Below are 27,738 nucleotides of genomic sequence, written 5' to 3'. Positions count from 1 at the left end.
CAAAAGGCAGCACAGTAATTCCCTGCCTGTCAGGCTGTCAGAAAGCACTAGTCCCGTTTCTCTCCTGGGGTTTGCTTTGGCTCCAAAGGCCTCAGTGATGCTCATACCAAGGGCAGCTGCCTGCAGTTGGCCTCCTGCACTGCTCCGTGCAGCTCAGCTCTTGGGATGATGCAGCAACTCAGAGGTTACAGCTGAGAAACAAGTCTCACAGCTCTCCTCTAAAATCACATCTTTGCTTCTGTTTTCATGCCAGTCTTACAAAATGTGAATTCTGCAGGTTACAGTAGGGCAAAATAGTAAAATATGACAGAAAAACAGATGCAGACAGGTCTTGGACAAGGTTTGAGCCCCTGGCTCAGAAAAACAGCTTTGAATATATGAAGCTCCCAAGATAAAAGAACAGAGAAGAGGCAGATGGGATACAGAAAAGACTCATAATAACAAAATGGCAAATTTGATGGACTGGGGAGATGGTGCAACTGCCAATGACAGTCAGTAAAGGAAGGGATCTAAGGGTTTAAAAGGAGAAACAAGGAATGCTTTTTTCCTTCTCAAAGGTGAAAAAATGACAGATTATTCAGGGATGAAATGATGTCAGAAATAGTAAAGTGAAAGTGTGGGGAAAAAAAACAACAACAGAACAGGTGGAAAGAAAGACATTGACAGGATGAAATACAAACAATACCCAGTGAATGAGGGGTTGATGTTGAAGAGATATGTAGGGAATGAGCCAAAAACAAACAAACAAACAAACAAACAAACAAAACTAAAAGGTGGAAATAAAGCATTGGGACCTGTCATAGGGGACAGCAAAAGTCCATAAAAAATGAAGTAAGAGCAACATAGAACAAATTGCAGTGAAAGCCAGGATGTCATGCTGATGTACTGAAGTTTTAAAGGATGTCAGGAAAGCTGGTATAAATTTGCAGATGGGAGAACTTCATATTATTACTCTAGACATGGTGTTGATGTTGCGTCAGTGTGTTGTCCTCCGTGGCCGTGGGACTGCACCCACTGCCAGCATGGGTGTATGGGTGGGCAGCTCAGAGACGTTCACGGTCCCTTGAAATTCAGTCAGCTGGGTACCACACTGCTTCATCTGTCTTTGCAAATCCTGCCCTTATATTTTCCTGTTACCTGATAAGATTTTCCCTAATGGTGACAATGACTTTGGTGCTTTGCAGCAGTCACAGTCTGAAAGTAATGCAATGTTAGTAGACAAAGATACTAGTTTATGCTAGAGCCCTTTATATGACACAAACAGCAGAGTATCTCTATCAAGGGGAGTTGCCCAGAAAGGCTTTTCTGTCATATCATTACATGCAGTCATCAAAATATGTATGCATCTGTTTGGAAATGTTGCAGCTTAATTTCTCCTCTGAACTTGACTGGCTGGCTGTAGCTGACAATCTGACTACAGAAACACAAACACGGAAATATGTCCCTGCTGGAATAAATACATGCGTCTGTATTCAAACTCAGCTTCCACAACAAGTGATTACCCCAAGCATTTGGTGGTCTAACTTAGTGGTGCTATGCCTACGCTGTTCCCCTCCCTGACCCTGCACCCCTCTTGGTAAAAGGCCATTTGCCAGCAGCCAATACAAGCAGGGCAGTTCTTGTAAGGGCTCCAGCACACACAAAGGAATCAAAATCTGTCTTAAAATAATGAAGCAATCTTTTGTGCAAAAAGTTTCCAAATGTAGCAAAGGCTCATCCACCCCAAAATACCGCCCCCCCCAACCCACCTGCCAGTAGGAAGGCTGGGTAGTGCAAGGGGCCGGGGCTGCAAAGGGGTGACAGGGAGGGATTTTATTTTTTTTTCAAATTGCAGTTGTTTGGGTTGCCGATCCAAGGTAAATGACAAGAAATCGAAAAACACCCCCAACACACATATTTCAACCAAAGCAAGCGCTTGGGATTATTTTTTTCCCCTCTGTGTCTGTTTGAAGGTATTCTCCCGAGTTGACAAGCACGTGTTTTGGAGACCATTGAAAAGTTTCTGCCATAAATAGAGGAGGCAGCTTGGCTTAAGTGTTGCTAGGGAATACCTGGCAACAGGCAACAATAGCCCTTTTAGAGAGCCCAGGGCAAACAGTGACCGTGGTAATGGGGTGGGCTTAAGGGAGGCTTCTTGCCCAAAGCCCCTCCACTCACACCGCGCCTCCAGCCCTGGGCTGTGTTCCGGAAATTCCCGGCACAAAGCCCCCCATTGAATGGGAGGCGGGCCCGTGCATGTGCTTTCTGGTGGGGAGGGGGGCTGCGGAGGGAGGGGGCCTTCTTGCAAAAAAAAAAAAAAAGTTGTTTTTTTTTTTTTTTTTTGCAAAGGCTACGAGAAGCACAGAAAGTGCTAAGTTTGTAAAAGGCGCTGAAAAGGTTCAGAAAGGAGCATAATGGGCCAGGGGATGCCCCGTGAATTTTGAACAGAGAGCAGAAAAGAGACCCTAAAAAGCAATTAGTGATGCCGCTTGTAGCTGAAGAGGGAGCCTGAAGGAGGTGGGAAGGCGCAAAAGGAAGAGGGCAACTCCAACCACTTCTTGAAGCCCAAGGCAAGCGGGGCAGGGCTGGGGGCTGGCGCCTCCTGCGATGCCGGGAGCGGGAGCGGCTGGAGGCACACGGCGTGGGCCGCAGCCGAGGCGTGCCGGCGGCCAAAGGCACATGCCACATGCCAAGCTGGGTCTTGGCTTCGCCTCCCCTCCCCTGCTCACTTCTGCAAGTGCGGGGAAGCAGCAGGGCCGGGCTGCTCTCTCCCAGCTAGCACAACACGCCTCACCGTCTCTGCACAGAGGGCTTCCCAGCCATGCATCTTCCCGAAGGGTGAACGCAGGGGGACATGGCCAAAAGACCTCCTCCATCCTCTCCTTCCCACACCTCACTCCATCTCCAGAGCCATGCAGAGGTCCTTGTTTGGCTGTACAGTCCCTGTGCAAAATAAAAATAGCACTGCCTGCTCATTAGCTGGGAGTTGTAAGAAAAAAATAAAAGGGCTGTCTGAACAGGCCTGAATAGCTATAACCTTAATGGGTTGTCAGAAGTCTGCTGGCAGCAGGGTGAGGGCAGCCAATCCCCCTCTAGTCTTTTGTCCTAGACATTGTTTAGGATCAGTGGTAGCTCATTAGGTCGGGACAGTAATATTCCTAACAATCCTGCAGGGCCGAGGCTTCAGACCATGTCTTCAGCTGTTTTCCTGTCAGTCTGGTTCACGGAGCACTATTTACTTCAACGGAGATACTTTTGTAGAAAGTGCTATTTACTTTCCCTATTCCAATCACTAGTCTTTGATGAAAGCTGCATCTAGAAGGAGGAAAGGGGAAGCTGAGCACCCTGTCTGCATGTACAGAGGTGTGGTGCAGCGGCAGGCAGGCTGGAAAAGCCAAGTAGCTGGGGCCTTGACCTACAATTCTGCCCTATGGTTGCCTTCTTGTATTTCAGATTCCACCTGCAAAATAGGGATAATCACCCATTTTTGCATTCTGGGGGTGGTGGAGTAGAAAATATTAGAGTGTGAGGATTCCAGGCAGTGGGCCAGATTAGTAGCTAAAATTAATACCTTTTCTGCATTCAGGAGTGCTAGGAGGGCTGGGTTTTATTTTTCTGGTTTTTAAATTAAAAAAAAAAAAGTAAAACCTGCAAATAAAAATGGATTTTTTAGTGGTGTATAGTACCCCTTACATCCTATATTTATTTCCAGCCTAGCAGCATGCATCTGCTGAGGAAGTGAGTAGAGTTAAAATCCCACTTCCCCTCAGGCCCCTCCAACTCTGAGAGTCTGTGCGCAGGCATAGGTTCCCTGAGCAATCGAATCCCCAGCCCTGGACATACATGCTGTCTGGTGGTGTCACAAATCCAAGATGACATATTAGCAAAGTGATGAAGCTAAAGGATAATTGATCATTCGGTAGATTTCCTTGTCATTAGGCAACACATTATATATCCACTTGTCAATCTCGCCGATCACAGAGAGCAAAGAGCATCCTCATTCTCTGCCCCCTCTAAGAGAAAACTTTGGTATTTAGGGCCTGAGGTTTTCTAAGGAATCCAAGAGCTGCATGCAGCTGCCATGGGTCCCTATTAAAAACCAGCCAAACTAACAAATAATGATGAAACAATTTCCTTATTTATTTTGTGTTAGAAGCAGGGTGGACAATGAACTGTTCTCTGAAACAAAGGGGCAAGAACTACTCATCCCTTTCACTCCCGTAAGAGGATGGTAAGTACGCAAAGGTCAGCAAACAGACACTGAAAGGTTCAAACCAACAGCACAACAAGGCAATGAGAACAGCATCCCCAGATCCTCAGTGAGTGCAAAGCCCACCAGCAGCTGCCTCTGTGGTGCTCCAGAGCTAGAGCAGCTGCTGTGGGCATCCTGCGGACTTAAATAGTTTTGTCACATTCCCCACACTAGGATCCTGTGAGGGGGTTTGCTGTCCCACAGCACACCACCAAAACGCATGGGGAGGCACAGCAAAAGGCTTACGTTTCCACCACTATTACTTAGCTAAGATTGTGTTTGGGTAACTCTGCAACCTGGGGTGATTTTGTAAATGAATATCATGAACTACAAGTTCTCCATGACGAGGCCTCCCATCACCCCAAGGAGTGAAGGAATTTCAGACCCAAAATAGTATTTTTGTATGGGGGCAGGGAGGATATTCCGCAGTCAGTGAAACCACGTTACCTGGTTAGAAGGAAGCAGAATCCTGGGCATTGAGACATGCCTGCCACCAGCAGCACACAGCAGTGTGAGCAGGCCGAGTGTGAGTGTGTCCGAGAGATCCAGGGATAGATTTCTAAATGATGAACAACAGAAGAAATGCTGTCCAGAGCATGAGTGCAGCAACGGGACACACCTCATCATCTGTGAGATGGGTTTTGCTGAACAACTTTGCCAGATTCCCCTTGCTGGTTGTTTTTTCTGAAACCCCAGACCCAGTTTAAATATTCAGTCCCACACCTAGGCTGCAATTAACACAGATGTCTGTACCTGTACTCACAGGAATTAATCAAACTTGGCAGCATATAGCAAAAGGTGGTAGGGAGGTTGTTTTTACTCTTTTTCTAGCAAGTTGTTAAATAACTGTCTTCATTTCTATTACATGACTGAAACAAACAAACAAACAAACAAACAAACAAAAACATCTAATGGGACAGGCTCTGCTTTCTACTAACACCAAGCAGAGAAAAAATGATCACCAGATTCACATGAAGGTTTCTGAAATACTTCAATCTATTCTAAAACAGTCTTATTTATTTTGTGTATAGCATTTCCAGGGGAATACAACAGGGGAAAGATAGATACATAAAGGCAATTGTAACTTGTACTATCTCTTCCAGCTCCTGCTGGCTTCTCTGTCTTGTTCTGGGTTCAAAAACTGCAGACCTGCAAGGAACTTCTGAAGTTGCAATGAGAGTCTCAGTCTGTGTCTGTGATGATAAGATACAAAAATGATAAAACTTAAATATAAGAGAACAGGGTGTTTTGTCTTTTTGTTTGTTTTTTTTTTTGTTTTGTTTTGTTTTGTTTCAGAGAGCTGCCTTTATGACAAACAAAGATTATGACTTTTTTGGTGCTGTTAACCATTTTAGCTACTTGCTATCTTGTCATAGAAGTACATGCTTTCAAGTGTGACAAAGACCAATCCACTGCCAAGGAATTAGGCATTTTAAGTGCTATCAAAACGCCTACTCACTGGAAAAAATCTTCTGTCACTTATTCTGCCTTCTGTGTGAGCGTGAACATGTTAGTGAGCACACATGAGTCCATATACATACAGGCATGCACACCTGCACATACCTCTGCCCACAAACATACAGTCACACCCACCCAAGCACATACGAGTGCAGATACAATCACACACACAGATACACACAGACATGCACACAACCACATACCTGCAAGTTTATACACAGACTTGTGTATGTGTGTATACACACACTTGTACACTGTCCAGTACACACGCATGTACACGCACACACATGCACACCTACATACACCCAGCATGCAACCCACGCTGACAAGCCCCCCAACACACATGCACCCCCCATGACCCCCTCCCCAAAAAGCCCCCCCCGGCCGGGCGGCGGGGCAGCACCACGGACAGCGCCCGCGCTCCGCAGCGCCCCGCGCCCCCCCGCGGCGCCCGCCCGGCCCCTCGCAGCCCCCCCGGTTCCTGCAGCAGGCCTTGGGAAGCGCCGGAACACCCCTGGGAGCCAGAGGCCCCAAAATGCCCGAGCACAGACCCCTGCCCAGACCCTTTTGTTTCAGAGAGGATGTTCTGAAAAATCACCTGGCTTAAATGCTTCGGCAACACGCTCACATGGAAACTATTCTTACAGCTAAGAGCATCAAGAGGGGCTTTATTTCCATCCTGCAAAGCCATGGGCATTCACCCTGTAATGGTGATGTCTTCTTGTGTACAGTTTGTCATATTCAGCAGGGCCATGCAGGTCATAACAATAGTGTGACCCTTGTTCCCTAGCATGAAGCCACAGAGCAGCTTCGTCCTTCGCCAGTGAGGGTTGCAAAAGTGATGGTGTGTTTGAGACAATACTCTAACCCTGCCTTCCAGGTGAACGTGGCCGTGGGTCTTGATGGACATGTCGTGGTGGCAGAGCGCTTAGTGCTATCTGGACACAAAAGCTGAAGTTCACCAAGTCTCAGCACTCAATTCAAGTCTCCGCACTCAATTTGTGGCCATGAAGGAGGCTGTTCAAGCAGCAAGGCTCAGTGAGCTGAGCCCTCTGTGATGGCTGCAAGGGCAGGGTCACAGGCATGAGAAGGGTGACACCATGCAGAAATGAGCTCCATAACTGGCAGGCAGGTCCGACAGGCATCAGCAGCCTGAGAGGGACTTGCTGTAAGCTCTGCTAATGCTGCCTGGGTCTAAAGGAAGTGCAAGGTTCACAGGTTTCAGGTGCAAAATTTAATCTAATGTCTTCCACATCAAGGACTCGCTTAGTCAATATGGTTGTTGATTAACTACACCGACACTCTTTTCTATCTCAACAGCACCTTTCCTGGCACCAGAAGCAACAGATTTTGGATGCTGTGCAGCAGTACTCACCTGGCCAACACCTGAGACGTGCAGGACAGTGGCTGTGGGCCTGAACGCAGGGTTAAGCTGTGATTCTCAGACATTATGCCAGATATTACATGGCTAAGAGAAATGGTTTTTGGGGTCCCTGTGAGCGTACTGCACAGGGTTTAGATTTTTGTCCAATGGCCATGTGACACTTTGTAGTGCCTTGTGTTGTTTTTCCACCCATAAAACCTACAGAAACTCTTAAATTAGCAACACTTATGGGAAATAAACATATTGATGTGCCAGATACAGCCTCTTCCCAGCTGCAACAGATAGCTCTGACAGTCTAAACACATACAAGGTGGGAGAGGAGAAGCTTTGTAGTCACCCTTGTGTAACAAACAAACTGCCCGTTCCCCCAGGCAGCCCAAGGCAGGGGCCCAGCCCAGGGCAGCCCCAGAGCACCCAGGGGCTGCAGGCCCATGTGGAAGAGCACGCTGCCATGCAGATGCACTTGCAGCAGGATCAGCTGTTTTATCAGCCTGACACACACATGGGCTTTCCTCTCGGCCAGGCGTATTTGTTTGGGCTCAGCACTCTGTCAGCACATGTATGGGCTCGGGCTAGCAAGTTCAGAGCCAACAGGGTGTCTTTTCACTGAACTCCCTCACAATACAGCCATGATCTCTCTCGCCCTGTCTGAGGCTCAGCCAAGCATGCAGATTATAAGACCCTCCACCATCCCTCCCCCTCCTTGGTTTCCATTTGTTGTTTGAGGTAGTTTGAAGCAGGAAAGGTCACTTTATTTGCTCCTATCATTTAGCATCAATTCAAACTTTTTAGATTTCTTTGCAGTAGTCCTACATGACAAACACAGTACCAGATAGGCACTGACTTTATTACTGCATTTTTATTTTCAGACTTGTGGCTATCATCTAGCATTTGAGTCTAATTCATAGCATTCTCACAGGGGCTGAATGCAGGCAGCACAGAGCTGGGCAGCAAGGGACGCAGTGTGAGCTTGGAAAACCTAAGCTGGCCTTGGCCCAGAGAGGAAGCAAGTTTGCAGGAGCCCAATCCTTTAAGCAGCTTATTTCCTCCTCTCTGCTGCAACACAGAGGGGTATGGTGCAGTTGGGGCTGCAGCCCCTGCCCACTTATGCAGAGCTGCCTTGGAGTAACACAAGGTTAGGATGCTCAGCAGAAGTGTAAGAAATATAAGCTGGAGAGGCAGATCTCTGTATTATTGGAGGGAAGAATTGAGCACATATCCCCCCAGAGCCAAAGGAGTGGGAACACAAACAAACTCGCTCTAGTGAACAGCTGGTTAGAGTACAGAGTGTGACATGTCCAACAAACACGTACAGACCTTCGGCAGCCCAGCAGGTAGGGCACTCAGTTGCAGCTTGAAGCTCCAGGGTCAAACTTGCCATCCTGGCTGGGACCAAGCATCCTGAACACTACAGCCTGAAGTGTGGAAAATGTCATAGGCAATTCCAGCCAATCTATTCCTACCTAGATAAGTCAATGGCAATTAAAACGTCATAATCATATAGAACAAAATATAGTAATATTCCTGACTGGTGCTAACAGTCTGGTGCACCTGACTGGTGCTGGTCTACAGTGCAGGTAACAATATACAAAGTAAAACTCAGTACCACATCAGGATGGGCCAAAGGCTGCACTTGGTCCTCACTTAGTAAATACATTTCTGTTTTGATGAATAGCTACGTAACTCCTGAATACAAATACTGCAGTGAACTCCAGAAGAGGCTTTAATCCTTTCCCCTTAAAGGTGGATGGGTGGTTGTGATTTGCAGAGCTCGGTAGATGGAAAATATTGAAACTGAGAGGTGTGAAGCCTTAAATGATCATCTCCCAGCCCAAATCATTGGCTGAGAAGGTGGCCATAAAAACAAAAAATCATAGAAAAAAAAAGCATTTTCAAAATAATTGAGAAAGAAGGTGAATCCTTTTAGGATCGGTTTCCAGTAAAGAACTAGGAATGTTTTTCCCCAAGTGAAGATAGGAAGTGACTATATGAAAAAGAGAAAATGCAGTTTCCAGTAGGACCATCTGAAATTAATCTGAAAAAAGGACCCAGTCAAACCACTGTCTTTAATCTTATGAAAAACCTGTTTGCCACTCTAGCTGTGATGGTGGTGCATGCTGCCCATTCACCTTAACCCCCCATGAATGCATTGAAGCAGCACAGAGCCTGTCACAGGCAGGAGGACTGAGACCAGCTCTTCATAGCTTACATCTGACCCAGACCCATCCCACATCTCTCCATGCAGATCCAGCAGGCCTCAAGAACAACCTCGTGGAGACCCTCAGCAGGCAGCATGGACATAGCCTTGTATTCAACACAACACCTTCAACAGCTTCCTACTGCACCCTGACCATTGCAAAGCTGTGCCCTGAAACAAGTCAGCAACACACTGTTGCCTCCTCGGTATCTCCTTTGTGTCATGGGACACAACTGGTAAAGTAAAGGACAGCCTTCTCTTTTATTTTAAGTAGCCATGAGGATCTAGATCACAGCAGCAGCATCCAACTAATAGGCTGTCTCAATTCCAAAAAAAAAAAATGCTTTTGTTGTTCAGGTAGAAATTTCTACATAGTTTATTTCTTCCAACTGTTTGATGAATAAATGCTTTCAGATTAGAACAATTAGTCTCTGAAATAACTCGTTCTTGCAGGGAGATGCAGAGGGACAGATTTACTCTTCCTCTTTACTGAGGTAAATCAGCAAAGATGGGTCTTTTATAGGAGGATCACCGCTTATTAAGAAACCATCTTCATTCTCTTTGATGCTGGGGACTGAAGCTGAGCCCATCTATTATTATTTTTTTCCTTAATTTGTCAATGCCAGTTTAGAAAGACTTATTTGTCCAAACAAAGTTTGTCTGGCACTGCAATTTGCCTGCAGTGGTATCTGTTCAATGGTGACCCATCACTATGGGTCATAAATTCTGTCTCTAATTCTTGCCAAATTTGCTTTCAGTAGCACTGAAGAGGAAATTGAGGAGCTTAGTATTTTGAGGAACAGCAAACCATTAAAGAAACAAGCCAGAAATCACTGTTAGGCTTAGATATAAAGGATGCAGCATACTCTTTATTGAATGAAATGAGCAGTGCTTGTTGAAAATAGGTCTTAAATTTTTTTCACAGCATTTTCAACTGTTGCCATGTTTTTGGAATTTTCTCTTTCCAGAAATGTTGTGTCTTTTGTTTTATATATATATATATATATAGTTATTATTTTCATACCTCTTTACTAAAGACCAATATTGAATTTGGACTACAAAACTACACAACAGCCAAGGATGCTGTATTCTTTTGATAAACTTTATCCATTTCCCCTGAGCAGAAACTGTGTCTTTGCTCGGATCCCTGCAGGCTCTTTTTACCACATGGAGATTACAATTTGTTGAACGTTTCTCTTGACTTACTCCAGTCTTTAATAAGGAGAAGATCCTGACTTTCCTTCCCTTGTAGTGCTGGCTATTTCCTATGTGAGGTCACTTTGAGTAATTCATTTCTAAAAAGCCTGTCCCTGTATTTGCACTGCAAACACACACACCGTGTCAGAGATCTCCTTTCAGTACATTCTGCTAAGCTTTAACAAAACTCTTGATTTTGGAAATACCGCACAGGACATTGTTAATCACCACCTTTGAAGGCATAAGGCTATGTCTTCCTTTTACTAAGTACACTTATAAAGCTGCACACAGACAGTTTCCAGAATTTGAACAATTCAGCCTCCCGGTAAGAAGAAAAATGGTTTGCTTAAACACCTGTATGGAAAGTGATATCTAATCTTTTGTGCTCACTATTGGAGAGTGCTCAGGTCAATCAACAGTCAATAGAAGGTAGTGGTAACTCTTATTTTCTATTTTATTTTACAGGCAAGGTTGAGTATTTGTTTTTGAAAGATTGGAGGAGTTGGTTGGCAGTGCCACGGAACCGGATTCTTTTTATCTGTGTGCTTGTTACAAGGAGGAGGCAGGTGCAGAGCAAGCTTTCTAACACCGTCGGCAGCAATAATCCCCACCTGAGCACTGACTGGCCACCTGCTCTTCAGGCACAGAGATAATTCAGGCTTGAAGTTAGCCTGGTTCTAAGTCTCTGCTAAATAAAGGCTCATAAATGACTCAAATTACAACAAGATCAGTGAGTATGTCAATATATCAATATTTGATCACTGACAGTGATTCCTTCTGGATTCACCCCAAGGCATGCAGTTCAACCTGAGATGGCCTAACCCAACTTAGTGCACCTGTGGTTTATGGAGGACCTAGTCCATGTGCTGCTGAAGATTGCGCGTAACTTCTCAGTAAGCTTCCCACCACCAGCTACCCAGCTTATTATTAGAGCCCAGGCATCCTAAGAGCTGATGAACTGTCATGCTTATATTTCAGTCAGTTATCAAAATCCAAAATGTTTTCATTCAGAGCTTGGGCCTCAGTTTACAATGGGTTTTATCATTTTTACAGGAGATTACTTCCCTTTGCTTAGCAACACATCCATCCTAAAGTGCACAATGTGAGGCATCTGCTCAGAGGCACAACAAACAGGCAAATACAGAGGTGTACAGAAGCAAGTTTGTTAGCAGCCAGTAGGACTACTTTTATGCAGGAGAAAGAGAAACAAATGAGGCTTGGCCTCATTCTTGTGTTATCTAAATTGCTTCATTTATTCCCTGTAAATAACAATCAACTGCATGGCAAACACTTCCATGAGCCAGGCCCATAACATTCCTTGCTCCCTACTTCTGATACAAAGTCATTCCTCTCTACTGGCTGAAATATGAGGCTCTATTCGCCTGAGACACTTAAAACCTGTATGTGATGGAGGTGTCACACCATGGAAATGTCCCCTACAGCTTTGTGAGATTTCAGGGGATTATGCTATGTGCCATTGCAGGGACTGCCAGCTAAGCCCCTGTTTCCATCCCATACCTGCAGTGCAGCCGTCCCTGGGCTGAGGACAGCTGGGAACAGGCAAGCACCGTCTGCTATGGGCAGTGCTGGGTCCTGAACTTCCTTCAACGAAGGAAGAAATACTCAGTAAGCACCTCAGTAGCATACAATTAAGAAGCAGAGAAACTTATGTGAGGCTAGCTTTGCAACTAAGCCAGGGAAAAATGAAATAAAGGCATTATCTTTCTTTAGTTTGCAAGGAGCAAATTTGTCCACCAGCTACACACTAAAAAAGAGAGAGTTACTGAACTGGTCATCACTGAGTCCTCACTCAGACTCACTTGACAAACCTTGCTGGAGTCTCAATGACAAATCAAACCCAAATCATCAGGTGGCAAATAACAATTTATTTGTTTTCCATAGGAAACTTTGTGAGGATTCACAGCCTACCCGGGGATTTACAAGTGGAAAGAGAGTTACCAGTCCCACCTTTCACAAATGTGGTTGGCTTTTTCGTTCACCCAGATAGATCCTGAAATGATCCAGGATGAGCTGCAGGTCCAGCTGTTACCACAGCACATGCAGATAGGGAGCGGGGAGGTCATAGGAATTGGGGGGAAAAATTGGAAGAGATAAAATCAAGAGATTTGATGGAAACTAATGAGAGGAATATGCTGCTGGTGAAAGGTGGACTCGCATGAAATTTTGAAGTTTTTCAATACCCTTTCACTCCAGATTATGCAAAAAGATACCTACCTTTTAAGTGCATTTTTAATTAAAAATGATCAAGATGTTATTTATCCCACACCACCCTATAAAACAGGTTAAAAATCAGCAACTATTCTGGTGACAGGGTTTTAAGAGCTTTTGATGCTTTTATCCCCTCTACCTGTAACCCCACCAAATCTCACACACACACACACACACACACACAAGATAAAAAAGATCATAACAAGTCCATTTCAAATGCTCCAAAAGGAAAACAAAGCCACGGTCTCACATTTTCTAGAAACTCTAGAAACCAGTAATTGCTAAATCTGTAACTGTTGCTGGTCACCGTACTGCATGTCCCTGTGCACCTCCCTGCCTTATTGACACTGTGTGCTCCTTTTGCTAGGACTCACGTTTCATTTTGTGCATACACGACACCTCTCCACAATAACAGCTGCCAATGGATAGTTCAGGATATGCAGGCAATAAAAGTAGAGGAAATTGCAGCAGCACTAGAACTCTCACTGTTCTTTCATCAAGAACTAGGCCAAGAATATTTTAGTATATTCAGGAAAAAGAAGAAGGGGAAAAAAAAAGGGGGGAAAACAGCCTGCAGAGAATAGCTCTGCACTTTGAGTGAAGCAGGTACAGTTACTTTATGCTGGATTCATTTCAGTGTAACATAACAGCTTTTCACAAAGTGCTTTAGATGAAACTCCCAGGTGACTTGTTGTTGTATTTAAATACTGCCTGCCTAGGGCTGAAATAAACAGCTTTTATATTAATTAGAAACAAATCCTCTCAATTGGAAGGTATAACTGTTTCTAAATTGCACACGTAACAGTTACTCAGACTTTGATTCAGTTACATGCTTTTAAATTTGTCAGCCATTTGTAATCTAATATGCTATAACTACAGTTTACAACAGTGCAATAAAATATTGATTCAACTGTTTTAACCTTTTAATGATGAGCATAACATGTAATTAAGCCAGTGTGCGCCTTCCCTTGGAGCAACCAATTCACTCATTGCTAGTGCACTAGCCTAGGCATGTATTTATAGTCTTGTCCTGGGAGAATTGTGTTTTACGCATGTTTTGCAGTATTACATATACCAATTATCTGTTTGTTGGTTTCTGATTATAGTTTAATCAAAGACGCTCAATACTATGCATGTAGGAGCTGAATATAGATTGCCACTCTCTTCACTGGCCAAGTACATTGATTTCACCAGCTGGAAACCTAACTCAGATGCTTCGTATTACACTGAAAGCAAAATCCTTGTAAAAGGACTTGTGCCTGCCCAGGAAAGCAAGAGGCATCATTAGATGCACCTGAGGCTGATAATGCAAAACTTTCCAAGGCAGAGCGAGGCTTGCTTCCTAAGTCCTCAGGGATATTTAGTAGCTCTAAAGTTGTTAGAGCTCCTGTATCAGCCTTCTCTATAAGATAACAGCCTTGTCTGGCTCCTGGGAACAAAGCTCCACTTTTCTTAGCTTTGACCCCATTAGGAAAATCCACATTTCTTTTGTGGCTGACTAGCTGAAACAAGATGTTGTTTATCTCGGTTTACCTCACACCATTCAGAAAAAAAAAAAAATCTAAACAGATTCGCAAAATGTTTGTGATCAGATTGAATAGGCCAAATTAATCCTTTGTGCTTTCAGCCTGTTTTTCATTAATTAGTGGAAACCCAACCTGACAATACTCAATATCACAGTCACCAGACCAAGAGTGCATTGCTGAGATAAATGGAGAAGAAGGAAGATGTCAGTTCCTGGCATTATCATCCTCCTGTGCAATAGCTGTTTGTTTGTTTGTTTGAATATATATGATAATGGCAGATAATGCATCTTTTTTTTTTCCAGAGCCTAGGATATTTCCATGAAGTCATGTAAATAAAATAGAGAGACCAAGAACAATTGTGGTTGTCAAGCATTTTTGGAAATCTCCACTGCCTTGTATAAAATTCCTCTCTTTTTTTGGTATCAGTTCAATGCCTTCACAGATGCTGGCATGTTTAAAGTCTGGGCGTCTTTTCAAAAGTACCACTGCACAGACCCTTCCTCTAGGGACATCTTTTCTCTCTCATAATGTACATTCACGTGGAGTCAGCATTATCCCAGATCCCAGCCTCTCGTGGTTGTGATCTCAAAGGCCACCACAACAAGAGCTGCCCATTAGCTTTTGTTCCTCCCAACCTCTGTGCCACTAACATAGTGGGTGTTACACTATGTTACCTCTGAAACATCACCTCCAAAGTCCTTAAGAGGTTCTGGTTTTCCTCCTACTCCCACCAGGGCAGTTCGTCACATTGTTCTAGAGCCACCCAGTGGGTTGGCAATGGATCCAAAGGAAGAGGAGCAGGTTAGGGAATTCAGGGTACCCAGCAGCTGGATGTTTTGTGGCACCCTTCTCATGGCTGTCACACATCTTCCCTTCTCCCTCCTGCACTCAGCTCTCCACAAAACTACTCCAGTGCAGTGTGACCAGCAGTCAATATCACAAATAAATGATTGCTGGGAAACAATGAAGTTATTATTGTTACTTAGCAGTTTCTGCTCACCTTTGTCCATTTCTAAACTTGCAATTTCCATTAGTTCCAGCAGTTTTTGTTAGGCTGTCTTAGCACAAGTCACAGCTCGCACCCAGCATGGCTGATGGTGGCAGGGCCACTATTGTCCCTTTAATACTGAGGGCAGCCAAGGGTGAGATGTTCCCTCTGCACCAGGCAGAACAACCACAGGGCTGTTGTAACCTGTTCTTTGGCTATATGGTGGGATGAAAGTCCCGTGTCTGGCTGCAGCAAAAACTCAATGTCCTGCTCCCACTGAAGAGGTACAGAAACACACAACTTTCACCATCCACATTTCAAGCAACATCAAAAAATAACTCTGTGTTTCTCTGGGCACAAGGAGGAGAGTGTGTGGTAGGGGAGGTAGGCAGCACTTCTTCATTCTTTTCAAAAGTGCTAGTATCAAATTGTACAGAACAGAAGGAAAAGTCATAGGAAAATGCTTCTGAGGACTGATGACAAGAGACTATGGACTGTCCTGACATCTACAGGAGGGAAAGGTGATTGGGAAGGCAGCTACAGCACTTCCAGCAAGATACTTTGACAACCAATTTTGTACTGGTTCACACAAGAGGATGACATGGGCATACAAGCAAGGCTTAAGAAAGGATAAGCAAGACCTTCACCTACAAACCACTCCTGGAAAGTTATAGAGGGTTCGCCATCCTCCTGTCTCTGAGTGAAAGAGAAGTTCCTATGTCTTCTGCTGTCTCTGATGTAAAATGTGGTAAAATGTGATGGCTTATTCTTAGGCACATACTCTAAGAAATTACTCTGGGCAATTAAAAGCCCCCTAGTTAGTAGATAGCCCTACTTTGTTATTACCCTCAACACAGAGAGAGCTTTAAAGATACATGCTGAAAATATAGGAGTATTTGAGGTCTGATAGATGGTAGTAGAAGGTAGCTAAGGAGCAAGGTCTTTTCTTTCTCATGTACTTCCATGGCTGGAGCTAGTTTGAGAATATCTTCTCTGTACTGCAGCATACAGATCTATGCTTATAAAGCACTGGAAATCGTGACTGTCTGGACAACATGTAACAAGCAGAGGGTTAAAATATTGCTAAGGTGCCAGAGTTTAAAAGGGACTTCAGTCCAGCTGCTAAATTCTCACCTGCAAATATGCAGACTGCACGTATATGTGTGTGTCTTTACCTTTGCAAATGAGCAAACCATTTGTTTAAGCAAATCCACTTACTCTGTATCCCAGGCATGAGCACAGATTTCTGGCTGACAATTTCAGAAGATGTCACCAAAATACTTGCTTAAGGTCCAGTGGCTGTCTTAACCTGTACTCAGCCTGAAAAAATCACGGAGCATGCTGACAACATTTTTTATAATGCTTTTTAACATCATCTTCAGGACAGAAGACCAAACAAAACCAAATCAAAACAAAAACACCATCTATTGTGCTTCTGTAGTCACTGCCCTGTCTTTCTGGCAAGCTGAATGACCTGTACAAAACCAAGTAAGGAAGACGAGCCCTGAGAGATGGCTATGCAAGCGGAGCTCATGCATGGGTACACACTGCAACATCCTCTCCAGCCTTGTGTGCCAGCAGGGGACTGAAAACGATGAGACCATAAAGTTCAAAAAGAGCACGGGCTCTCATAGCTAAGTGGGGACAAGCTTAGGCAATACTTGAGCTGACCTCTCCCCCATGCAGAGTTCCGTCCCTCCAAATTAAGGCTGAGGGTCACTGATGAAGCTGGATGAGGAAGCTGACACTGCAGGTGCAGTGTACTATTTGGGATGGATAAAAGAAAAAGAAGAAAAAAAGAGAGAGAAAATTGTTTCACTTCCCATTTTTTGCTGTCCAGCCTGTCCTGCTGCAAATTTGTAAGCATAAATGTACAGGGAGGTGTGTATGTACATATGTGATAAACAGGGGTAGGCTGGAGTGCTTTCATCCATTTCAGAAAGCTTTTATTTGGAAAGCAACTGTACCTTGCCAGTGAGAGTATGAATATCTCACTAGGCCAGAGGGTGAAGCCAAACTCCCAGAGCAGAGTCCCTCAGCACCCCCAGTGCCCTGTGGGCCCCCAGACCATCATCTTCATCGTCGATCAGGGGCAGGTGGGATAAGCTCTCTTCTGGCTCATCCCACTGAGATGTGAGCAGAGACCTCAGCTTCAGCCAGATGTGAGAGGTGAAGGAGGGCTGTGATGAGAATACAGGTTTTTCTAGATTTTGTCGTTTTTAAAATAAACACAGTGGGTGGCAACAAATCTTAAAATTCTTTCAAATGGCTCCAGAAAAAAATAAAAATAAAAAAAAAGAAAAACAACTTTCAAGACAGGAATAATTATTAACAACAGACAAATAAAAATAATAATAAAAAAACATAAACCCAAGCAACAAACAAACCCAAGCAAAGCTAAAACCAGGCTGTCTCCTTTGTAACCATCCTCCCTGGGTATGGAAGAGTGAAAACTTTGCTTCACTCAGGGGCCTGAAACCCAAACCCCCAGGGGCTTGCAGGGCCTTCTCTGCCCCCAGCGAACAAAGAGCAGGCTGCGGTTCAAAGCGGACCACAGCAACGATAATGGGAGCCTTCACTTTGTCAGCAAGGCCGGCATCGCGTGCTGCGGCGCACCACAGCTGCGCGGCCCCAAATTGCGAATGCACCGCACGCCGCCGGGGCCGCGCCACGTAATGATACCTCCTTCTCGCCCGCCAGCAGCTGGGGAGCCTTACTTTTTGTGCCACAGCAGGCAAGTTGACAGCCACCACTTTTCTTGTTCTGCTTACTCCCTTGCACCTTGGAAATAAACCACTGTTTCTATTCACTGAGGATCCGTTTCTCCATTAGCTGCATTTTACTGGGCTCTCAAGTTACTTCTGTGCAGACTTCTGCTTGTGCTCTGCACACCATGCTTAGTTCTGTCATACGGCACAATTTACCTGAATTTTTTTACATGCTTTATAAGGGGCATCTCTCAGCTGGCTTGAACAAGTGATCATTGTTTACTGAGGAGAAGTTCTCCATGCTCTAAACTGGGCATTATGTGGTCAACATGTCCAAGTCTCAAATACGAATTGAGAAATTGAGATTTTAATAAATGGGGTGGTTTTGCGTTTGAAATACTTCTCTACAAGGTCTTTAATCTCCTAGCTTTGCTTGAGCAGTCCTATAAACATACTAACCCAAAATGTAGGCAAGTTCTGCAGGCCAGACCCTTTGCTGATGGAAAGCTGGGGTTGTCCAAAGACAACTAGTGATTTGTGTCCCTTGGCAATCTGTCTTACACAAAATGAGATAAAAATTATTTGGTTTTGTTTCTGTTTCTTTTTTCTTTTTTTTTTTCTTTCTCTCTCTCTCTCTCTCTTTTTTTTTTTTTTAAGATACTGTGGAGAAGACTGTGAATGGTCTTCTCAGCCTGACAACAAATCCCATTTTGTTGTCATCCTTCTCAGTGAAATATCCTCAGAAGACAGTACACCGTGAGAGACCAAAGGAAGGAGGCACTGTCCCTGCAGACCAGCAGGAGACCTGCATCTGCATCTTCCTCGCCCCCTTGTAGATCCTCTCTTGTTAATACTAAACTGAGCTCAGGCTTTCTTCCAGTAAGAAGCATTCATCTGTCTGCTTTCCTTCTACCCAGCAGCCGTGTTGAAAAATTAGAGAGCTAAAAGGTAGAGAGACTTATGGTCAGCTTAACCATACAATTTAGCTTCCTAGGGAACCAGGCTAAAAAGGCGGAATACAGAAGAACCTCATCCTATCCATATCCATATCCATATCCACACATCAAACTTCAGGAAGACCAGGAAGGCAGAAATACCTCACTTGGTGAGCTCTGCTGTAAGCCATATTTAATGAAGAACTACATTTTCTTAGGCACCTCAGCTGATGCCAGGAACTGCAACATCATACAGGAAATATGAAATCTTGCAATGGGCTTGGACTCCAGGGTCATGAAACGTTCACTCATTGCAAACTGTCCTGAAAACCATGCAGCTGGAATGACCCTGCTTTTTCAAATGAAATACTTCCCCATCAAGCAATACAGACCCTGGCAAACAAAGATGACTTTGCTCCCTAAAAAAAAAAAAAAAAATTTGTTTTGATAATATTAAACACTTTTGCTTCAGTAAAGTTGTTCTGAACCATAAGGAAGTGCTGTCTATTCACATGTATCCACAGAAATATTAAAGTTACTCAAAGGAAAGGAATTTCTGATATCTGAGTTTCTCTAAACCAAGACCTGATCTTGGATAGCTCTTGTTGGGCATACTATGACAGAAAAAAATAAGATAACAGTGGTCAGTTACTGTCAAGCCAACACCGCCACTTTAAATTTAGATAGAAAAATCTGACTCTCCATAAAGCCTACTGTGTGTAATCTCATGGCATTTTCTGGGACAGGAAAGTGTCAATCCTTCTCAGCTGTGGCTGGAGGACTCAGAGCTTGTCAGCTGAAGAAGTAGGATCAAAACGACAATCAGGAGGGTGACGGGTCTTGCTGGGATGACAGGCAGGGCGTGCATGTGGAGCGAGCACATACATGTGTACTCTGTTGCCCCTAAACTCCCCGCTGTCTCCTTTCTTGTGGGCCAGCGGGACTCCAAGCCCGCTGAGAGGACTGACTTGTGCAATTTCAATGCCCTTTAGTGATGCACAAGAACAGAGCCGACAGGAGAGCAGAGGGGATGGGGCATCGCAGGGCTGCTGTTTATTTGCATAGACATGAAGCCCATGGTTAGTTCACACCACATGATTCAGGGACCCGAAGTTTAAGATTTTATACTGACAATTCTTTATAGCAAGTATTGCCAGGAGGTCTCTTTTCAATGACCACCATGCTCTAATTAACAAAGCAAAGCTATAGGTGCATTGTAGAGGCCTTCAAGGTCTTGCACAGAAACCCCACTATAGGGCACTAATCAGGGGAAACATCAACCTTTCATGCCAGACCTGCCCCACCTCCCATTACTCACTCGCATAGAGCTCCTGAAACTTTTCCTGGCATCCTAGGGAGCAAGGTGGTAGTAACAGTCTGTGCGTATCTGGAGGCTTCCCTCAAACACGGGGCGATCAAGAAGCAGAAATCTGCCCCTGTTCTTGGTGAGAGCCAGCAGATGGAGGTAAAGCAGAAATCTGTGAGATGGGACCTGAAAGCCTGAAGACCTGCTTCCTCCCACCACTGTACAGTCCCAAAGGTACCACGCAATAGAGAACTTCCCATGAGGAAGCCCCAGACTGTTGCCTCCCACCAAAAAAATTTCCACTAGATGTCCACATCCAAATCCTTAACCCTTAACCCTTAACCCAGTGTTTGGTAGGTTGCAGGAAATATTGAAACACATCTCATTATACACATTGTTTCATATTCAAAAGTGGAACCAACAATCTTTTCCTAATTTAGTCTTGCAAAGGAACTGTGCAAACACACAGTTATTTTCAAGATACAGTGATTAGGAAATATCCCCATAGCTCTAATGTACACAAATAAACCAGTACACGAAGACAGATTAAAAAGGCAATTCCAGAAGAGAGTAACAAGGACCACGGTCTTATGCTGGCTGTTTTCCTTGAAAAGACATTTTTAACTTCATTTAGAAATACCTCCCTCTCTTTTTTTTGTGAATACACGTGTGCGGGACATTCAAAGAGAAGTCTTGGTTAGAAGGAACTAGTTTGCAAAGGGAGCTATCGGCAAGCAGATTTCAGAGACCATATTATTCTTGTGTCACATTGTCCTCTGCAAAATTATTCCAATGAAAAGATTTTTTTTTAGGTGAAGCACAATTAAGTTTGACCTTCTTTGCTTAAATTAAAATAGGAGTGAAATGAAGAATCTGACTCATTCCTCTAATTTTACAGGCTCAATAGTAATCTAGCCATGCTATTCATTTAGAGAAACCATTAATTTTGCTATGTGGCTGAAACTAGAAGGCCTCAGCTTTCTTTCTCTCACTTTTCCCCCCTCTTTTTGTTCTTTGTCTGTGCACCTGTTTGCACCACTTTACCATCTCATTTGAAAAACTTTGGGTAATCCTCTGGCACTAACCCTGGTGTGATAATACTTGTGTTATTCAGCAGCATAATTACAAAGGACAACACAGATAAAACATGTCTTTCACTTCTGCTGTGAATATGCCAGTTTTGCCAATCTTCAAGGTGAATGATTTCTAAAACCTTCTGTATTTAATGTTAATCTAAATTCTTCATACAATGAAACTTCCAGCACCTTAGGGGAAAATGGTTACTTTTGACACATCAGAGTGAATGCTAATCATCAAAAATTTACAGCAGCTCCTTCCATATCATGGTCCTCCTCCAAGACACTTTGTGAACCTTGATGAACAGACCTGCTCAGAGACAGCTTAGTGTTAGATCTTGCTTTGATAAGCAAAAACTAAATGCTGGGACCAGGAAGCAACAAAACCTTTAACTGCTGCATTATAATCTTTTGGGACAGAAGAATGTTACTAAAATCTACCAGTCAGACAGCTTCTATTTTCTTTACATATTTTGGGGAGAACTTTAACTAACTTTAACTAATCTTCCATCTGCAAGAATGTTTGCTATCCACTAAACATGTGGAAAGATCATCAAGACACCATTAATACTACCTAGTCACCTAATTAGGGAAAGGGAAAGTCAGCATCTGCACACCCCTTGCTGTCTCCCATTTCAGCCCTCTTCAGGAAGGGCCAAACTTTGCTCCATTTCATGTCCCATAGCAGTGTTGGACTCAATGGGGCTGGTAGAACAGGGAGAGTCCCATTGGCTTGGGTCTCTCTTGATATCTGGTAAGATATCTGCTCTAGCCCCATGCCTAGCTCTGGGCCTGTATGTAGACATGGTAAATATACAGCATGACAACAGTGGCAAACTAGATATGCAAAAAGAATGGCCTCCATCTCAAACCTGATTGCTGACAAGAAGCGCAATATACAGCAGCGCCAGCTAGAAGCGATAAAACTGAGCCTAAGAACTGAGGGTTACCAGCAGAGCTTCCTTGACCCCTGATTATCTCACCTGCCAACTCCATGGACACACTGAACCATGAACACAATTGTCACCAAAAGGGTGACAAGAAGACTTGCAGAGAGACCTCAGGAAAGTGCTTGGAGGGCATGAGACAGCCCAGCACAGCCTCCTGCCATCTCTGAGGCAGATGAACAAAGGTACTAGTCAGTGCCTAGAAGCAAGTCAGCCACGTTGTGTGGTCCAAGTCAGCAGGGAAAGCTTTGTGTACATTCAAGACTATCTCTCAAACCACCAGATGTTTTCCTGCCCCCCTGAGAGACCAAACAAACCCAAAGGAAAAGAAGGACATCTAGTTTCTCAGTCAGTTCTTCACAAACTTCTCAACAATCTTTTTAGCCCCAAATAGAAAATTATACAGTATACAGTTATACAGTAATAATAATTAGTCATGTTTTCAGTAAAAGGTAAGGCAAAACAGAAGGAAAAATTCTTATGAGAATGCTTATGAGCTAAAGCATGGTTATGAGCCTTTCAGTCAATGTCGTTGTAACACTTCCACCTCAGGATTGTGATACCCTCTCCTCTGAATCAAACAGTTAGTGGTCCTGTGTACACAATGTGAGCTCAGGGCTCAGGCGTTAGGAGAGCAAAAACTTTGTGGAGATGGTAAGAAGTCTTCTCCGACTCACTGTACCAATGCTTAGAAGATGAAGAGGATGCCTGTGGAACCCTTAAGTGGGAGCCGAAACAAAAAGTCTTTATACGGTACTCCTGAGAAACCTCCAGAGCGTTTCCCTAAAGCTCTCTGTGGTAGCTCAGATGTCATTAGTTAACCAAGACAGACCACCTAGAAGTTCAGATTGAGGTCATAGTCTGAACTGGCAAGCCCTTATCATAACAGGTAAAAAGTTCATTTGTCCCACTCTCACATTCACCATGGGATCAAGAATGCATTTCAATGTCTGAATCAAGAGAGGAGCTATCTAGGTTTGAAGCCTACTGTCCATAAAATCCTGAAATACATTGAAAAAATAGCCTGTGTTCATATCAATGAAGTGAGAAGCCTTCCAAGGTCAAGCAAGAATAACATCTTCTGAGCAAAGAGGCAAAAGAGAATGTTTTCTGCCTACACAGGTTCCCCAGGTCAAGGACAGTGGTTATTTTGTGGGTGGGCATATTTTCAAAGTTTCGATTTAATTAGGATAATTTTCTAACAGCTTGGCTGCTTATCAGAATCTCGGCAGGATAGAAATTGGGCAAAAATGCTCCTAGAACAGACCTTATTGTGAGAGATCTTTCATTCCATGGTCATAGCCAGCTGGAAACACTGTGAATAGCCTCTTCAATGATATTTCAGTCTCCTACTTTTGGACCCAGCTGAAACCAGGAAGTGCAGCGAAACCATAAATACCATTAAAAGACAGAGAGGGAGAAAGATTAACCAGAATTTGGCAAACCTCCAGAACTCTGCATTTCAGTTTGGGGCAAAGGTTCAGACTGGTTTTCCCAGATCAGTTCATCCACCTCAGTTATTTCCTGCTTTAACATGGTATAAAGTGCATTTGCTTATCTTTTACTCCCTTATACATCAAGCGCTACTCATACTCCTTATGCATCAGACAATGTGTGTGCAAAAAGAGCAAGAAGACTAAAATCATGGCAAGACTCCACAGATAATTTGGAGTAAGAAATAGTGGGCGGGAGAAGCTGATTCCAGCTGCAAGGGGTTATATGGAAATATCCCTCTCCCTTTTTCAAAGTCCTGTCCCATGTAGCACTGTTGTTCATTAATTAGAAATTATAATATGTATTATTGATCACAAATGAATAGAAAAATTCTTTGTGTAGGCCTGCTGAGATAAAGAAGAAAAAGCTGAAAGCCATTTGATTTTCGGTCTGGTTCTGGGGAGAGGGATGAGGAGGAGCCCTTTCCTGCTCGCCTGCTCCTGTGTCCCAGGAGTCAGGCACATGGTAGGAGTCAGCAGGAGCTCAGAAGAAGGGGTGCTTACCCCTTAGCCTCCTGGATTTTAAAGCAATTGTTCAAATGCCTTTTAAGCACAAACATAAGTACTATCCTGAGCAGAGGTTGGTGCCTGCTCCTAAGTTTTGAGACTGATTCTGCTCTGGTGCTGAGCAGCTCCTGCAAGAACCCAGTGTCTTCAGCACCCAGCCTGGAACTGCAAGGTGAGGCACTACAGCAATATTCAGAATTGTCTTATAAGGCCATCTGAACAGGATAAAATAACTATGCTAGAGCCAAAGGGCTCTTGTGAAAGTACCATCACGGATGTTGAACATAACACAAACCACTGCTGAAAGGATATAGACTGGAATATACCAGCAGCATCAACAAAATATAGCAGGTAGAAAGCAGCGTATGATTTTTCAGAAATGAATTTCAGACAAATAGATTTACGTTTCCTTTTGAGAAAAAAAAAAAAAAGCGAGCTGCACGTCCTTTAGAAACAGTGCTGGTATTATTCACGCTGCCAACCAAACCACTTAAGCTGCAGAACCTTTGCAGTACCACAAGTGTAATACAAAAAACAACCAAAAACCACTTACTTCCTTTTTTTCCCCCCTGAGTATTGACATTCTTGTGCAGTATTAGGAGAGCTAATTTAGCTTCCAGTTCTAAGAATTTTTGAATCTATAGCCAGTAATTATTTGCATTCAGGGATACAAAAGAGGAAAACAAAGCCCACAAATTCTAGCACATTCATGTGGGATTGGGAGTTGAATTAGGATCCTCACACCCCATTGAATTATCGGCCCCCCTATTAGAGCCTTATTAAAATGGTAATGATTATAATGCCAGTCATAGGCAGGCTGTCGCACCTGTCAAAAAAAATACCCCGATTATCCTGTTCATTCAACTGTCTGGCACTCGAATCCATGTCTCAGGTTTACTATTCTGTGAAGTTTTTCTTTTTCTTTCTTTTTTCCCCCTTTTTATGATGAAAAAGAAAAGATACAAGAACAAACACTTCCACAAAGGTGATAAAAAATCCCCTCTAATTTAGCACATCTACTCCCCATTTGGTGTTATGGTATCTAGGACAGCAATCTGAGGAAATAGATACTATTTCACTGGATTTCTCTATAGTGAGGAAGAATACAGAGGGCTACACTAAAATCTCTTTATAAAAAAGGAACATTGGTGCTTTAAGAACAAAAAGAACAATTGTCCTTCCCCCTTACACACACACACACACACACCATTTCGACACACAGCCACGATTATGTTACTCAGAGCAGTAAAGTCTTTCTTCATATACAAAATAAACACCTTGGATGGTTTAAAGGGGCAATCCTCAAAAGACTCTGTCCGCAGGTTTTACCGCTGAAGAAATGGCATTCATTTTCTCCTTAAAAATTAGTGAAAATATAATTTGAAATAAGCAGCACAAATCTTGGGTCTAATCCTGAGCACATTTAGTAAAAGGGCCCTGGGGCTTGGAGCTTTCAATTTTTAATCCTACAGGGATTATTCCGATTGTGGTTGTTAATAGCAAGAACAAAAATAATTTTAACAAGAATAAGAAGACACCAAGATACTTGTTTTCCCCCAAAGTAGAAAACAAGTAGAAATGGCATACAGCGGTTCTTGAGAATTTTCACTGATTATCAGGTGGACAGAAGAGTAAATATTTTCTTCCCCATTCAAAAACGCCTTTCCCCTTTCCTCTACCAAATTTGTATGAGTTTGTCAAATACCACAGTAAAAAAGAATGTCAGTGGAAGAGCATTTAGGGGCTGAATGCCTTCAATAGCATCCAAGACAGATGCTGTGTCATTAAGTGCCCAGGACCCTTTGGGAAGTGGAGTGACCAACAAAAGACTGGTTGGGCTCTGTTTGTTTTGGTTTGTTCCAGAAAAACATTTCTGATGAAACATAAAAAACCTAGGGTTTTCTTAGGGCTGGGGATAAAGAAACATGCAAGAACTGCACTTAGCAGGCATCAGCTCCCAAACACTAGATTTGATCCTGTTTTAGGTGAAGTAACTAGAAAAAAAATCCTTTATTTTAGGAGCTCACCTACTAACTTGCATAATGATTCTCATTCTAAGACAATAAGGACTGTAGCTAGACTTTGGCAGAAACAGCCCCTAAATGCCATTATTATTTAAGCTATTCATTGTGTTTTTAAATTTATTTATTTTTTGACCTCACAACAGCTCAGAGAATATTTCTTGAGGTGAAAGGATGCTTTAGTTAGAAGCAAGATGTGAGCAGAGAATTGCGGCCAATAAATGAGTGAGCAAACATTGTGCAGCCAATGCCTACCATCTCTGTCTAAAACACCAACAATTTTAGTTTTGGACCTGGTGCCCCTTGGTATTCTGTTTTGCATGGTAAATACTCAACAGTAGGGATAGATGTTGTTTGTTCGGTGCCTGCAAAGGGAGCACTTCAGGAGAAATTTGAGTTCTTCAGTGATACAGTGATTCTTTTTTAAAAACTCCAGTTATCTCTATGGGAGCAGACATAGGCCAAGCCTAGGCAATTTTGAAAATCCTGTCTATAAATAATCACAATCACTTAACCCAAAATCCTTCAATCCCCTCAATGACCTTGTGGTCAAACAGAGACGTCTGAGCAATGTGGTCAGACAGTGAGAAATAATAAACTTCCATGTTTTTGACTTTCCACTTCTAAATTTGTAGAGTGACCAGAAGGCTGATGCAGCCTTCAGATCAAGGTCAAGCTTCTTGGACACCTGAAGGTTTGCAAAAGGTTAAGGATGCTCTGAGACCATACCACTAACTTCATAGCACGTGCTGTCCTGATGTTGCTGCCTATTCACTTTTTTTCTCACCTAAAATTGCCTCTGACAGTTTAGATACCACTTTTCCTATCCAAATTGCTGGAATGAAGATCCTTGCTCCTTCATACTATCCTCAGAATAACCATGGCAAGCTCCCAAGGGAAGAAGAGAGGCTATAGATGTAGATGACAGTGGTATGTGATGGACAGAGATGCTGCTTGTCTGTATTTCTGCAAGTGGCACATTGCTTGGACCTGGCAAAGAACAACTGAGGCAGCAGGACCACAAGCTGTTTCTCCAACTCAGGGCAGGCAGAGAGCTGCTGGGTGATAGAAGAAGCCAGAAAATTACAAAGGAGAGAAGACGGTACACCTCATCTCATATGCTTCAATCAAACAGATGCGAAAAAATTCATCAAACTAAATCCTGTAAACATTACGAAGAGAAAACGTGAACGGATAAAACACCACCACAGGAATGGAGAAAACAACTCCACCAAGAAGGGCCTTGAGATCATGTTGCAGACATCTCACTTGTCCAGAATTTGCCTGCAAGTGATCAAAATGCAAATGTTTGAGGAGATGCTCCAGGTTGCATCCTCCTCTTTCAGTCATTTTCCTGCTCCTGTGACTTTTTATTTTGAGTGAATGAGCATTGCCACCCTTGTCGATGTGGTAGCTAGAGAAACTATCCATTCCTTCAAAAAAATCCTCAGCCAGAAACAGGCCACCTACCCATTATTAGCCAGGGTTACCAGTTAAAAACGTATGAAGAGAATCACATGAATGGAGGGCAGTGT

The 27,738-nt window shown here is 43.5% G+C and overlaps 1 protein-coding gene across 26 annotated transcripts in view; it reads right to left on the bottom strand.

The window, feature by feature from the left end:
- LOC308179187 (uncharacterized protein) overlaps window positions 1-27,738 on the bottom strand; it is a 198,516-nt gene that overhangs the window by 23,407 nt on the left and 147,371 nt on the right. For 23 of the 26 annotated variants that reach the window (XR_013940210.1, XR_013940211.1, XR_013940214.1 and 20 more), the window contains one exon: window positions 4,123-5,424. The exons of the other annotated variants lie outside the window; for them this stretch is intronic. The gene's annotated coding sequence lies outside the window, so the exon portion shown is untranslated. Of the gene's footprint in view, window positions 1-4,122; window positions 5,425-27,738 lie in introns of those variants that run through there. 26 annotated transcript variants of the gene reach the window in all.

Source organism: Anser brachyrhynchus, assembly GCF_964034855.1.
Source record: "Anser brachyrhynchus genome assembly, chromosome: 1".
In the NCBI taxonomy this organism is placed as follows: domain Eukaryota; kingdom Metazoa; phylum Chordata; class Aves; order Anseriformes; family Anatidae; genus Anser; species Anser brachyrhynchus.
The sequence above is the reverse complement of the archived record's forward strand: the minus strand, read 5'-3'. Positions and strand labels throughout refer to the sequence as shown.